Below are 12,130 nucleotides of genomic sequence, written 5' to 3'. Positions count from 1 at the left end.
CCCCATCATTCAGCCCAGACACTGAAGTCCAGCTCCGAGGGCCTTCTGACAGTTCCCTCCCCGTGAGAAGAGAGGTTACAGGTAACCTAGCAGAGGGCCTTCTCAGTAGTGGCGCCTGCCCTGTGGAACGTCCTCCCCTCAGATGTCAAAAAGATAAACTATTTGCCTTTTAGAAGACATCTGATAGCAGCCCTCTTCAGGGAAGTTTTTAATGTTTGATTTTTACTGTGTTTTTAATATTTTGTTGGGAGTAATCCAGAGTTGTTGTTGTTGTTGTTAAAACAAGAGTTTGTTCCGAAAGCATAAATCTGCAGTCCTAGGCAGACATACTTGGAAGTAACAAAATGGGATGTGTTGCCAGTACACCTCTGTAGACTCGGATGTGCCTAGGATTGTGCTGCTTAAGGGTAAATTATTGCAAGTTTGTTAATGATTAGACTCTTGTGTGCAGTTCCACCACTACCACCATCTCACAGTGGGGTGCCTCTCTCTCTGCCTAGGTAAAGACTGTATCGTGCCCATGCCTGTTCTAATTTGCAAAATGACAAACTGTATGCAAGCTATTTACACAGGGAAAAGCTCAAAGGAGGTCTCAGAACAGAGCTTATGATGTTTCCAAGACCAACTTCAAAACGGTCAACTTACAGCCATTTATAGGAATAAAGTGAAAGATGAAAGCTTCAACATATGCTTAGAAAGCATCCAAAATTCAGCTTAAAACGAACACTTCTCACTACTGATGAAGTAAATTAGCTGATCGGTTTCAGGAAACCCTCTTCAAAACTTTAAAAACAGTTCCACGGCACATTCTTACCATTGCATAATATTATTTCCCAGGTAAGTGTAAATTTCTTGCTTGCACACCAAGCCTAGTTCATAGCCAGACATGCTACTTGCTCAACTGCTCTTATAACTGGGCTGATTTGAGGTTCTGTGTTCAGAAGTGGACTAGATGGGATGACTGGGTTAAGAACAGTCTGGGCAGGCAATACTCTTTTTTTTCATGTTTGCTCTCCGAATCAAGACTTAAAGCTTTGGGGCTTGCACTTTTGCTTCCTACTTAATTAGACTGTGAATAGGGTAATCATGGAAGGATAAAAGAAGTCAAGACACAATTAATTTAATCATTCAGGAATTATCTTTAGCAACAAGTGCCTTGCAATTCAAGGTAATTATCCACAAATGACTTAGTTACTGATAAGTATTATGGAGGGTGTTGAAGAGTGTGTGTGTGTGTGTGTGTGTGTGTGTGTGTGTGTACGTGCGCGCGCGCGCACACACACACACACACACACACACTTTTTTTCACTCTGTCACCACTGAAGACAGTATATTAAGAGGTCAGCATTATAAGGCAAGTTTACATGCCAAATCTGTGATCATTCCAATTAATACCACACACAGGCCTCTCAAAGGAAGAATCTTGAGATGACAAATGCAACTCAGAGCTTGTAATTACAATGACTTTTTGTGGTTAGAATCTGATAACTGGAACTCTTCAAGGGAAGATGGAGCCAATTATCATTTGCTACCAATAACCACTCTTTAATGTCTGCTTTTAATCACTATTTTCCGATGAATATTTCATACTGTTTTATGTAAACCATCAATAGATTTTTTTATTATTATTAAGTGGCATGTAATTCGTGTTGAATAAAACAAACAGACAAAAACACATGCAAGTCATTTAGGCAAAGCCCGTGGAACTCCTTCCCAACAGAGATTAGCCATGCACCCTCCTTGCTGAACCTCAGGCACACAACAGAGATTTTCTGTTAAGGTAGCGCTTGGGTTTATGTTCGATTTTATGATTTATTTATTCATTGTTATTGTTCACTGTCGGGTTCCTTTGTATGCACACTGCTCAGAAATGCAAATTATTAAGTGATAAATAAATAATTATTTCTGAGCATTTGGAAAGCCCAAAGTGTCATATCTCCTCCATGCCTATCGATATTTTTTTTAAAAAGGCAAACTGCAGTTATCCTATAGGAAGCACAAACATACCGACCATGCAATTAAATATTAACATCAAGCATTCCCAATATATTAAACAAAGGAATCTGTTCTTACCAGTGTAATAGCACAACAGCTTCCAAAGCCAGCAATAATAAGGATGCTTTTTAGCTAAGTAAATATTGGAAGAGAAAAGCTTTCAGCTCTGTGTGTGTGGTGGGAGAGGGATGAGAAAATACGGTGTTACAAGTATACAAGAATGTTCCGATTTTCCACTGTGAAATGTTACAGGATATGTGACTTAATTTGTTTTATTTTTTTAAGGAACACGGAGAGTCTCTTATTAATCACACTAGATAAGGAAACGTGCTAGATTGGGGAACAAAAGCAACATTCGGTTCAATTACCAAATACTGTGATCGTGAAGACAAGGCCTGCTTATTCCCTAACTTGTAAATTGGTGTTGTATTTAAATTTCAGAGGTGATTTATTTTGGTCCTATCCTTATGCCCTAAATACATTGTTGCATATTTAAAATAGTTTGCAGTAACATTACAGGAATCCGAGAAGATGTAGAGGAAACAACCATAGCCACCTCAGAGTCCTTTAGACTGCAACGGAAGTACCTGGAAGTAAGCCCTATTGAACTCAGTGTGAATTCCGAATAAAGATGTATAGGATCATACTGTCATATTTTATTTTGATGACACCATCCTTCTGCAGTTGGACTTTTAGCCACCCACTATTCCCAGAAAATCCAGCCAGATAGTCTAAAGGCGAGTTCACACATACTTTCTAACCATGTATAGTAGGGGTGTACAGTGACCACAAGATTCAGCTTGTCTCTGTAGCACTTAGAAGCAGCCCATTCGGTTCCAGAACCCTGCTGTGTCATTCCAATTCAAATCATTATTCAGTCCAAATCTGCTCTGTTACAGTAAATCTGAAGCTTTGTTTCGCCCCTATTCATTATAAAAGAGAATCTAGAAATGGTTAAACCCAGTGCTATTTTTTTTCTAGAAAAAGCGGTGCTGGAACGCACCATGAACCCTTGTTCTCTTACAGTGGCAGTGGCGTAGCGTGGGTTGTCAGCACCCGGGGCAAGGCAAGTAATTTGCGCCCCCTAACCCGTGGATTTGCGCCCCCTTACCCTAACCCCCAGATGTTGCGCCCGCTGCGGCTGGCCCCCCCTGCACCCCCCACGCTACGCCACTGTACAGTGGCAATGGTGCCCACCTGAGAGGTGCCGGAACTGAGTTCCAGTGAGTTCCAGCTGGGGGAAAAGTCCTGGATTTTTATCTTTTCATGTAACCAGATGACATTTCCAGGCAGAGAGGATCCTCGAGTGCATGAAGCCTGCCGAAGTTCAGGCAGATACATCCAGGGGTTTTCGTACAAGGAACGATGACATTTTATTTAAAAGAAACAGAAAAAGTATTTCTATTTTTTGTTTGTTTGTTTTTCCTGAGAGAATTGGATGCAAATTGCAGGCATGACCACCCCTTCTGAGGGGGTGAAAACTCAGATTGCAGAAAAATAGGTGCAGTTAGTCTCCCCTAAGGGCTTCCTCTAGTGTGAGTGAGGGGGCAGAAAAGAGCTCACAGCCCCTCCTCTAGTCTTATTATTCTTAAGAACAAAGCAATTCCTGAATGATAAGATTTCTTGTGGTGCACATGTTTACACAACCCATCCTGTACTCTCTTAAGAGCCAGTTTTGTTTTGTTTTGTTTTGTTTTGTTTTGTTTTGTTTTGTTTTGTTTTGTTTTGTTTTGTTTTGTTTTGTTTTGTTTAAGAAACCTATCAAGAACTTGGCTTGGTACAAGGCCTAGTAGACAAATATTGACAGTTACCAAGATTTCTTTTATTTTAGGCTTATTGTATTTTTAACAGTGTTTTCCTTGCAAGCCACCAAGGGCATATTTCCTATATAGCTTTAATAAATAAAGATCCAGAGTTATTCGGGATAGTTAATAGTGTGTGCATTGGTCCATTTTGGGAGGGGGGAGATATTTCCATCTACCCAGGTTTTGATTGTGTTTTCCTTGTGTGGCTCCTTGTTGTTGCTTTATGCCATTTACTCTTGGTGCTCGCATGCAGTACCATCATCCCCGTTTCCTGTTTCTTCTAGTAATTCAGCAATCCCAGCACCACCACACACAATCTTTCATTTATTTTCAGCACATCTTATTCGCAGTGTCTGATTAGCTTCCTGCTAGGGATTTTAGCCATCTGTGCAACATAGTTGCTGAGGGAGTGAAAACAAGACAGAGGGAGAGAGAGAAAGAGAGAGAGAGAGAGAGAAGGAATCAAAGTCATTAACATGGAACAACAATAAAGGCTACAAATTTTGTAAACTCAGATTTTTGCCTACAGTTTATTATTAATCGAGGCAAGTACTTACTGAAAGCTGATTAAGTGTTTTATTTTGGGGTGCCTAAGGGACTCCAGCAGCTTAACACAGACAATAACAGAACACTTCCAAATTCCACAGGCAAGCATAATTTGTTCTCCCGTTTGCCGTCAATGGGTGCATCATAGTTGGGAACGGTGAGTCAGCATAAATAATTAGGAGCACCAAAGATTCTGATAAGTCCTCTTCATGATATTTTATTGAACAAAGCTTCCATAGAAACCAAGCTGGGTATCCCAAAACCACTGAGATGTGAGAGGGAATCTCGTTCAGCTCCCTTGGCCTAAGGCAAGACTATCCAAGCACAATGCCTTCCATAAGCAACAATGGAACCAGCCCACACAATCCAGATGGCCCAACAGCCCTCCAGGAAGGCCACCTCAAGCATCTGCAATCCTGGATGCTTGACTTAAGATTCATAGAATTGTAGAGTTGGAAGGAACCATGACGATCATCTACTTACTCCACCCTCCTGCAATGCAGCTGTCTGATACGGGGACCGACCCTGCAACCTCGGTGTTATCAGCATCATGCTCTAACCAACTGAGCTATCCAAATGCAGTGAATGCAGATACATGGCGGAGGGGGGGAGAGGATGTGTGCCTTAGTTCTGCCCATCATCACTGGCCTTGCTGTGCTTCACAAGTCGGTGGGAGACTGTCTGAAGCAGAGGCTATTGGGGTTTCGCAACTTGAACCTGTTGCAGGATCTTAGCCAGACCCAGCTGAATATAGCAGAGCATACACAGACTTCCAGAAGCAATCATTTGCAGGCAGGTAGGATGAAGCAGGAACAAGACGCTGCTACTAGTAACTTGATTACTTAGAGGTGTTTATTATTTACAGCAGACTCTACAAGTTACTACAGTGGTACCTCGGGTTAAGTACTTAATTCGTTCCGGAGGTCCGTTCTTAACCTGAAACTGTTCTTAACCTGAAGCACCACTTTAGCTAATGGGGCCTCCTGCTGCTGCCACGCCGCGAGAGCACGATTTCTGTTCTCATCCTGAAGTTCTTAACCCGAGGTACTATTTCTGGGTTAGCGGAGTTTGTAACCTGAAGTATATGTAACCTGAAGTGTATGTAACCCGAGGTACCACTGTATATACAAGATACAGACACGGATCTTAAACTCTCTCTCTTAACAAACTCCAAATTACGCTCAGAATACCACACTAACCAACCAACTATCCAGCCAAGGAAGGTCATGATTCATCACGCCCATGTGGAGACCTCGACCAATAGCAGACCTGTATCCTAGGTCCCATATCTCTAGGCAGAATAACTCCCTCTGCCCACGTCTTCATGGCCTTCGGCCAACTCTTAATTGCTTTTGTGTGAAACTGCATCAAATGGCAAGTAGGCATAAAATCATGGCCTCAGTTTAGGGAGGCTCCACAAAACAGGTGCCCTTCCACTGGTCATTATATTTTCATGTTGTGAACTGCCCTGAGATCTGCAGATGGAGGGTGGTGTCAGGCGTGGAGAGTCCTCTCCTTCTCAGGTAGTATCAAAGGCAAGAATAGCAAGCAGTTCGTATTTTATAGTCCTTTCTATTCAGTCATCTGGTTGCAAGACAAGAATCCATGTCTTCACACAAAGAGAGACGTTGGCTACTCTTCCGTCCCCAACAACATCCTGAGCACCAACAGGAAGTCTCAGGAGTCCCACCCATCTGCCTTCTCCGTTCTGGAATGCAGAGGGACCGATGGGCCCCTGGAGATGGAGGATCCCCCATACTCTCCAGGGAGGTCTCTGTCAGCTGCGCCCTCACCTCCCCTTCCTCCTCCATTATCTCGTAACTCGGCAATTCTTCCTCAAATGGTATAGCATTGATCTCTATTCTCCTCCTGAAACTGCTGTAGACAGGGTAGGTAAAGCTTCCCCCTCTTCCTCCTCTTTGGAGGAAAGCTGATCAGACTGAGTGAACACTTCCCAGTCTTCCTGTTCCAACCATTCCCTGACAGGAGGTATACAGATTTAATAAACAGTAATTATAATAATAAATAACTTGTGGAAGGTGACATGAATAGTGATGGAGGAATAGAACTAGTACACTGACCGCTGGGCCATTCCTGCATCAGTTGACTTTGCATGCAACGTGAATGCCTCAAGAAGGCTAGTGCCATCATGCGACAACTGCCCCAGCCTATATGGGGCTTCAGATCCTGAAGCTGAGGCTCCAATACTTTGGCCACCTCATGAGAAGAGAAGACTCCCTGGAAAAGGCCCTGATGTTGGGGAAGATGGAGGGCACAAGGAGAAGGGGACGACAGAGGACGAAATGGTTGGACAGTGTTCTCGAAGCTACCAGCATGAGTTTGACCAAACTGCGGGAGGCAGTGGAAGACAGAAGTGCCTGGCGTGCTCTAGTCCATGGGGTCACGAAGAGTCGGACACGACTAAACAACTAAACAACAACATGTGGGGATTACAGAACAATAACGCTAGATGACTTGGGAAGGCAAACCTTGCACTGCAGGATTTCCCAGAATAGGTTGGGTTTATCCTGGATGGCCCACAAAATCCAGACTCCTGAAGTCAGCAAAACAGGATGTTGATTAAGACATTGCAAGGCCAGTGCAACACAACCTCAAACTGGGCCCCATTGGGTTTCTGTTTGATACTGTAGCTTTCATCTCCTCCATACCATGCAAAGTGCATTGATGAAAATATGCACGCTGGGGTTTATTTTTAACCGTGGAGATTTTTATTTTTAAATGGACTCAGACACACCAAATGTTAGCCTGATGCAAAAGCAATTCAAGTAATGTGTTTTGGGAAACAACAAAAAGGCAGCTGTTTCCTCAGTTCTTCCCACCAATTCCCCATTTATGCTTTTCCGCTCCTTAGAAACAGAACTTCTGTAATGCAGGCTGTGATGGGGTCTCCCCCCCCCCCACCTACCCCTGCTTTTTTGAGATGCAAAGTCTGGCAGAAATTCAGTGCAATTTTGAAGTTTTCGAGGAAGACCGCAGGAGAGAAAGGCTGCAACTGAAAGATAACTTCACAGGGTGCAAACAACTCCTTAATAACCATCCAATGGAGTTTCAAAAAACTATGTATAAACTCTCAGTGTTAACTAGCACTTCTGGGTTCTTCTGGGAATTTCATAACCCTACAGTTTCCATGATTTTTGATTACTGCTAAACGAGCAGCATGCTCATCATAAGCCATGATAGTTATGTTCTATATGTTATATAGGGAACAATCTGAAACTCTACATATATGTTCATCAGCAAATTCCTTATCTAATTTAATTAATTTTGGGGGCTGATATATTGAGGGTGGATTTCTTGTCTGGCACGACAACATGGGAGGACCTTGTTGAGTTTAATATATTGGTGAACAATAGGACTGAGAATGTTAACTTTGAGATAGCTGAAGGTTATTGTAACATCCTACTTAAAAGGACACGGGTGGCGCTGTGGGTTAAACCACAGAGCCTAGGACTTGCCGATCAGAAGGTCAGCGGTTCAAATCCCCGTGACAGGGTGAGCTCCCGTTGCTCGGTCCCTGCTCCTACCCACCTAGCAGTTCGAAAGCACATCAAAGTGCAAGTAGATAAATAGGTACCGCTCCAGCGGTAAGGAAAACGGCGTTTCCGTGCGCTGCTCTGGTTCGCCAGAAGCGGCTTAGTCATGCTGGCCACATGACCCGGAAGCTGTACACCGGCTGCCTCGGCCAATAAAGCGAGATGAGCACCGCAACCCCAGAGTCGGTCACGACTGGACCTAATGGTCAGGGGTCCCTTTACCTTTACCTTACTTAAAAGGAAGTGGCAAAGCACCACTCAGTATAAGAAAAGTGAAGATTGCAATACACTTCTAAGTTGTGATAGCTCACACCCCAAACGTATTAGAGAAAACATTCATTATAGGAGCCTCAAAAAAATTAATTAATTAATGGTTCAAGTGATACTGATTATAAAACTGAGTCTGAAAAATTGCATCAAGCCACAACATGAGGGGGTATCCAGGAAAATTGTAAAAAAAATGCCTCCCACCCGAAAAAGTGTGGATAAATTGAACAGAGAATCCCTTTTCACAACAAAACAAAAGACTTTAGATGAGAAAACATTGAGCAGTTTACCTATCTCTTTAAGACAATTCATCAATAAATATTGGTATATGTTAAGCGATATTGTTGGATAGGCACTCTATATAACTTATAAAAAAGGCCAAAAACATAGGTACCATAAGTACATTTCTTAAAATAAAATAAAAATCACACACTTTGGTTATCAGTTGCATGGTACATGATAACCTGTCTTTCCTCTCACAGAATGTTTTTCACACATAGGTCACCAGAGGAGCAATTCCTTTATTTACTGAAACCAACAGAAAAGTACATCCTTCTTGTACCGCCAAGAGTTTCCCAACTTCTGTAGCTTCCCTACAAATAGCTGTTGCCCTGACAACATGGGAGAATGAAAATAGAAGATTTTGGGCTGCCATAGCAGCAAGCTCAATGGTTTAAGTCAGTTTTTTTACCAGTGCCAATATTTTTCAACACATGAAATACCAAAGAGGTTTAAACAGCATGTTAAAGCAAATATCACATTGCAACTCTAATGTTTCTATGCAGCATTATGAAGACTTTAATTTCGTATCGCTTTATGTTTAAGTTTGTGACATTAAAAAACCCATCCCTTTGAAGGTGGCATTTCTATCAGTGCCTTTTACCAGCTTGGGCTGATATACCTACTGCAAATTTACTTGCATTAGCTTGGTTACCTGTTCTTTGGCACCAGAAGCAGCTCTCTGGCTGGGATGGAGCCACTATCCCTGCAATCGGGTTGCTGTTGCTTCCTGGGTGGGGGGAGCGGGGAAAAGCAGGGGGAAGCAGAGCGAAAGGGGGAAGCAGGGCAAAGCAGGGCAAACACACCTGTGGAACCAATCCAGATCTCGTGCTGGTGCACCAACCTCCTTGTTGCCCCCTTGACCTCCCAGTGGCATAGCCTGGGTAGCCAGGGCCCGGGGCCATGCAGAGTGGATGGATGGGAAACAGAGTACACATGCACATTCAACTGTCTACCATTGTCCGTGCAACCCAGGAGATCACAGCCATGGAGATTAGAAAAGAACAGTTGTGCGGTTGTCTGGAGAGATCACTTCCTGGTTCGCATGAACACCAGTTAATTTCTTTGCATCTCTTTCCTTTTCCCAAGCAAAATAGGACATTAAATGGGGGCCAATCCCAACTAGAACTGCACACACACGCAAACATGTATATGTAAATTTAAAAGTTGCGTACATGATAAAGGAATGTAGTCAGAGCTACTTAGTTTAAACTGTTCTAAATTGACTTTCAAAGTTTTCAAAAACAAATCTTCTGGGGAGAAAAACCCAATTATGAATGCAGAATTCTGATATTTGAGACATATTAATAATTTAATGTCCTATAATAATTTAATTATTAATGTGTTTGGAGGTGAGGGAACAGGGGGAGGGGGAATTAAATTTCCAATAGCTCCACTTTATTGATATATTAGCCTGTTGGTGCAAACTCTGCTTCATGAATAACAATAACTGTATTAATATTACTATATATAGAAATAACATTTGCTCTTTATTCATCTGATTTCCTGGTTTGTGGCAGGCAGCTATATTGTATATAAATCATTGTACGGTGACATACCAATTTTCATTCCTTCCTAGTGCATGTATAAAACAAGCTCAGTAGGCAAATGGTGTGTACACATGATGCATAAGAAATCAAAAGAGAGAACTTAACACAATGATCATTGCTTCTCACTGTTTGTCCCTAGAAAGAAAACTGGGTAAAACTCAACGTTGCATTTTAGTCTCTCAGTTGGAATTGGTTCAGTTGGAATTTTTAAAATGTCACATATTCAATATATATGCCATTTCTCAGCTTTCTACATTGTTCTCTATGTGAGCTATGTGGAAAGTTACAAACAGTGCTTAGCCCCTCCTACTTCCTTTTATAACAGGTTTCACATTTAAACTGCACACTTTTTGTAAGCGTTTTGTACACATTTGTCATGTAAAGTACACACTTTTATGTAAAGCATTTGCTTCTCAATGCATTCATCAGTAAAATATACACATTCTGATCTTCAGGCAGGTTCCTAAGCATCAGTATGGGGCAGTCTGCTGCAACGGGTGGACCATATCCAGGAAATTAGATAGGGCCACAAATCAGGGGTAGAACATCTCCTTTTCATGCAGAAAATCCTATGTTCAATCTCCTGCATTTCTGAGAGACTTCCCACCTAAAACCCTGGAGATCCACTGCCAATCAGTGGGCACGGTGGAAGTGTCTCTCAGAGTCCTCTCTGGGAAATTTACAAGACTCTTAGCTTCATCTCCTGTTATGTGCCTGTCTATCAAGGATGCATTGTTTGGTTTGACTGCATTGTAAATATCCCACAAGTGAAGAGCAAGATAGACCAGTGGTCAGACTCAGCATAAGGCATCTTCCTATGTACCTTGGTGGCTTCCCAGCTGATTTCTCAGAAGGCTTGGAACCAGCATTGCTACTAATCTGGTCAACCTTAATTAGCTGTCTGTTGACCTTTGCACCCATCGAAGCAACTACACTTGCTATAAGTAAGAAATCTCAAAGTAATGCTTCACTCAAGGACTTGAACAGCTCCACCTAGTTCTAGCAAGATTCTACTCTTCCTGCCGAGTCAGAAACAGCAGGGGTGTGTGTGTGTGTGTGTGTGTGTGTGTGTGTGTGTGTGTGTATTTCAAGTGTGCTCCTCCCTTGATATGGATTTGAGAGACCCTCCCATGATTATAATTCAGTATGTATGTATGTACGGTATGTATGTATGTATGTATGTACTGTTTCTTCGGTAGGCCAGACCTGCCCAGAATTCCCCTCCCGCAGCTCCAAATGGCTTCCAAAGCCCTGGAAACCCATGTGCCTCTTCCCATGTGCCTCTCCTCTTCCCTAACCCATTCCTCACAAAAGCACCTGGAAACGTTGAATCTCCTTAAAGTAACAGATCTAATTAAGCCATATGAGTTACACAGGTTTTGTTTAAAGCAGGATGGCAAATCCTAAATGACAACAGTCTAGATGAGAACAGCATCCGTCACATTTTGATTTCACCAAATGTAAACTGGGAACCAGGCAGCGATGGCGACCTTTGGGCCTTCACATTTCAGTGCCCCACCCACCTCTTGCCTTCTGATCTACATGGTTGTTGTGGCACCCCCTTAGCTCAGTGCCCAGTGCAGGCAAACTAGTCGTGCTCACCCAAATCCCCTCTGCGAGCAGAATTGCAAGGACACTTCAAGGGGAGCACTGTGAGTTCACTGGGGAAAGGGGGAAATTTACCTCACATTTCATACATTAAAATACGTTTTGTGGAGCCCTGCACACTAGCTGCTACTCTAGGTGGTTGGTATTGTTTGCTTGTTTGTTTGTTTGTAAATAGAAATATATAAAGTGGGCAGTCAGACCACCCAGTCATGGACCCCAAAAGAACTGTTGATTCTGAGGTGGGTCCATGATCCAATCTGCACATTTGTCTCGATGGAGCAGATTGGACAAACTCAATCTGCTTTAGAAACTGAGTGCACCAGATATTTCCCTTATCTTAGCCTCAAGCATCTCCTACTCATCTCCTTGCTCCAGAACATGACCACCAAATTTGCCTTAGTTTCTTTGGAGCCTTGCCTGCCTTTCCTAGAACTTAGAAGCCGGCCACTGGTCTAGGGGAGGCCTCACCATTTCCTCAAACCATACTGGGTCAAAAACTAGATGCAATGTGAGGCAACTGTAAATT

At 42.7% G+C, this 12,130-nt stretch overlaps 1 long non-coding RNA gene across 1 annotated transcript in view; it reads right to left on the bottom strand.

Moving 5' to 3' along the window:
• Window positions 1-3,803: 3,803 nt before the first annotated feature.
• Window positions 3,804-12,130, bottom strand: part of LOC310704361 — a 96,300-nt gene continuing 87,973 nt past the window's right edge. The window contains exon 4 of the long non-coding RNA XR_014524733.1: window positions 3,804-4,201. This is a non-coding gene — a long non-coding RNA (uncharacterized lncRNA). The remainder of the gene's footprint in view (window positions 4,202-12,130) is intronic.

This window comes from Podarcis liolepis (genome assembly GCF_965112155.1).
Source record: "Podarcis liolepis genome assembly, chromosome: 1".
Taxonomy (NCBI): domain Eukaryota; kingdom Metazoa; phylum Chordata; class Lepidosauria; order Squamata; family Lacertidae; genus Podarcis; species Podarcis liolepis.
This window is presented reverse-complemented; position numbering and strand designations above follow the sequence as displayed.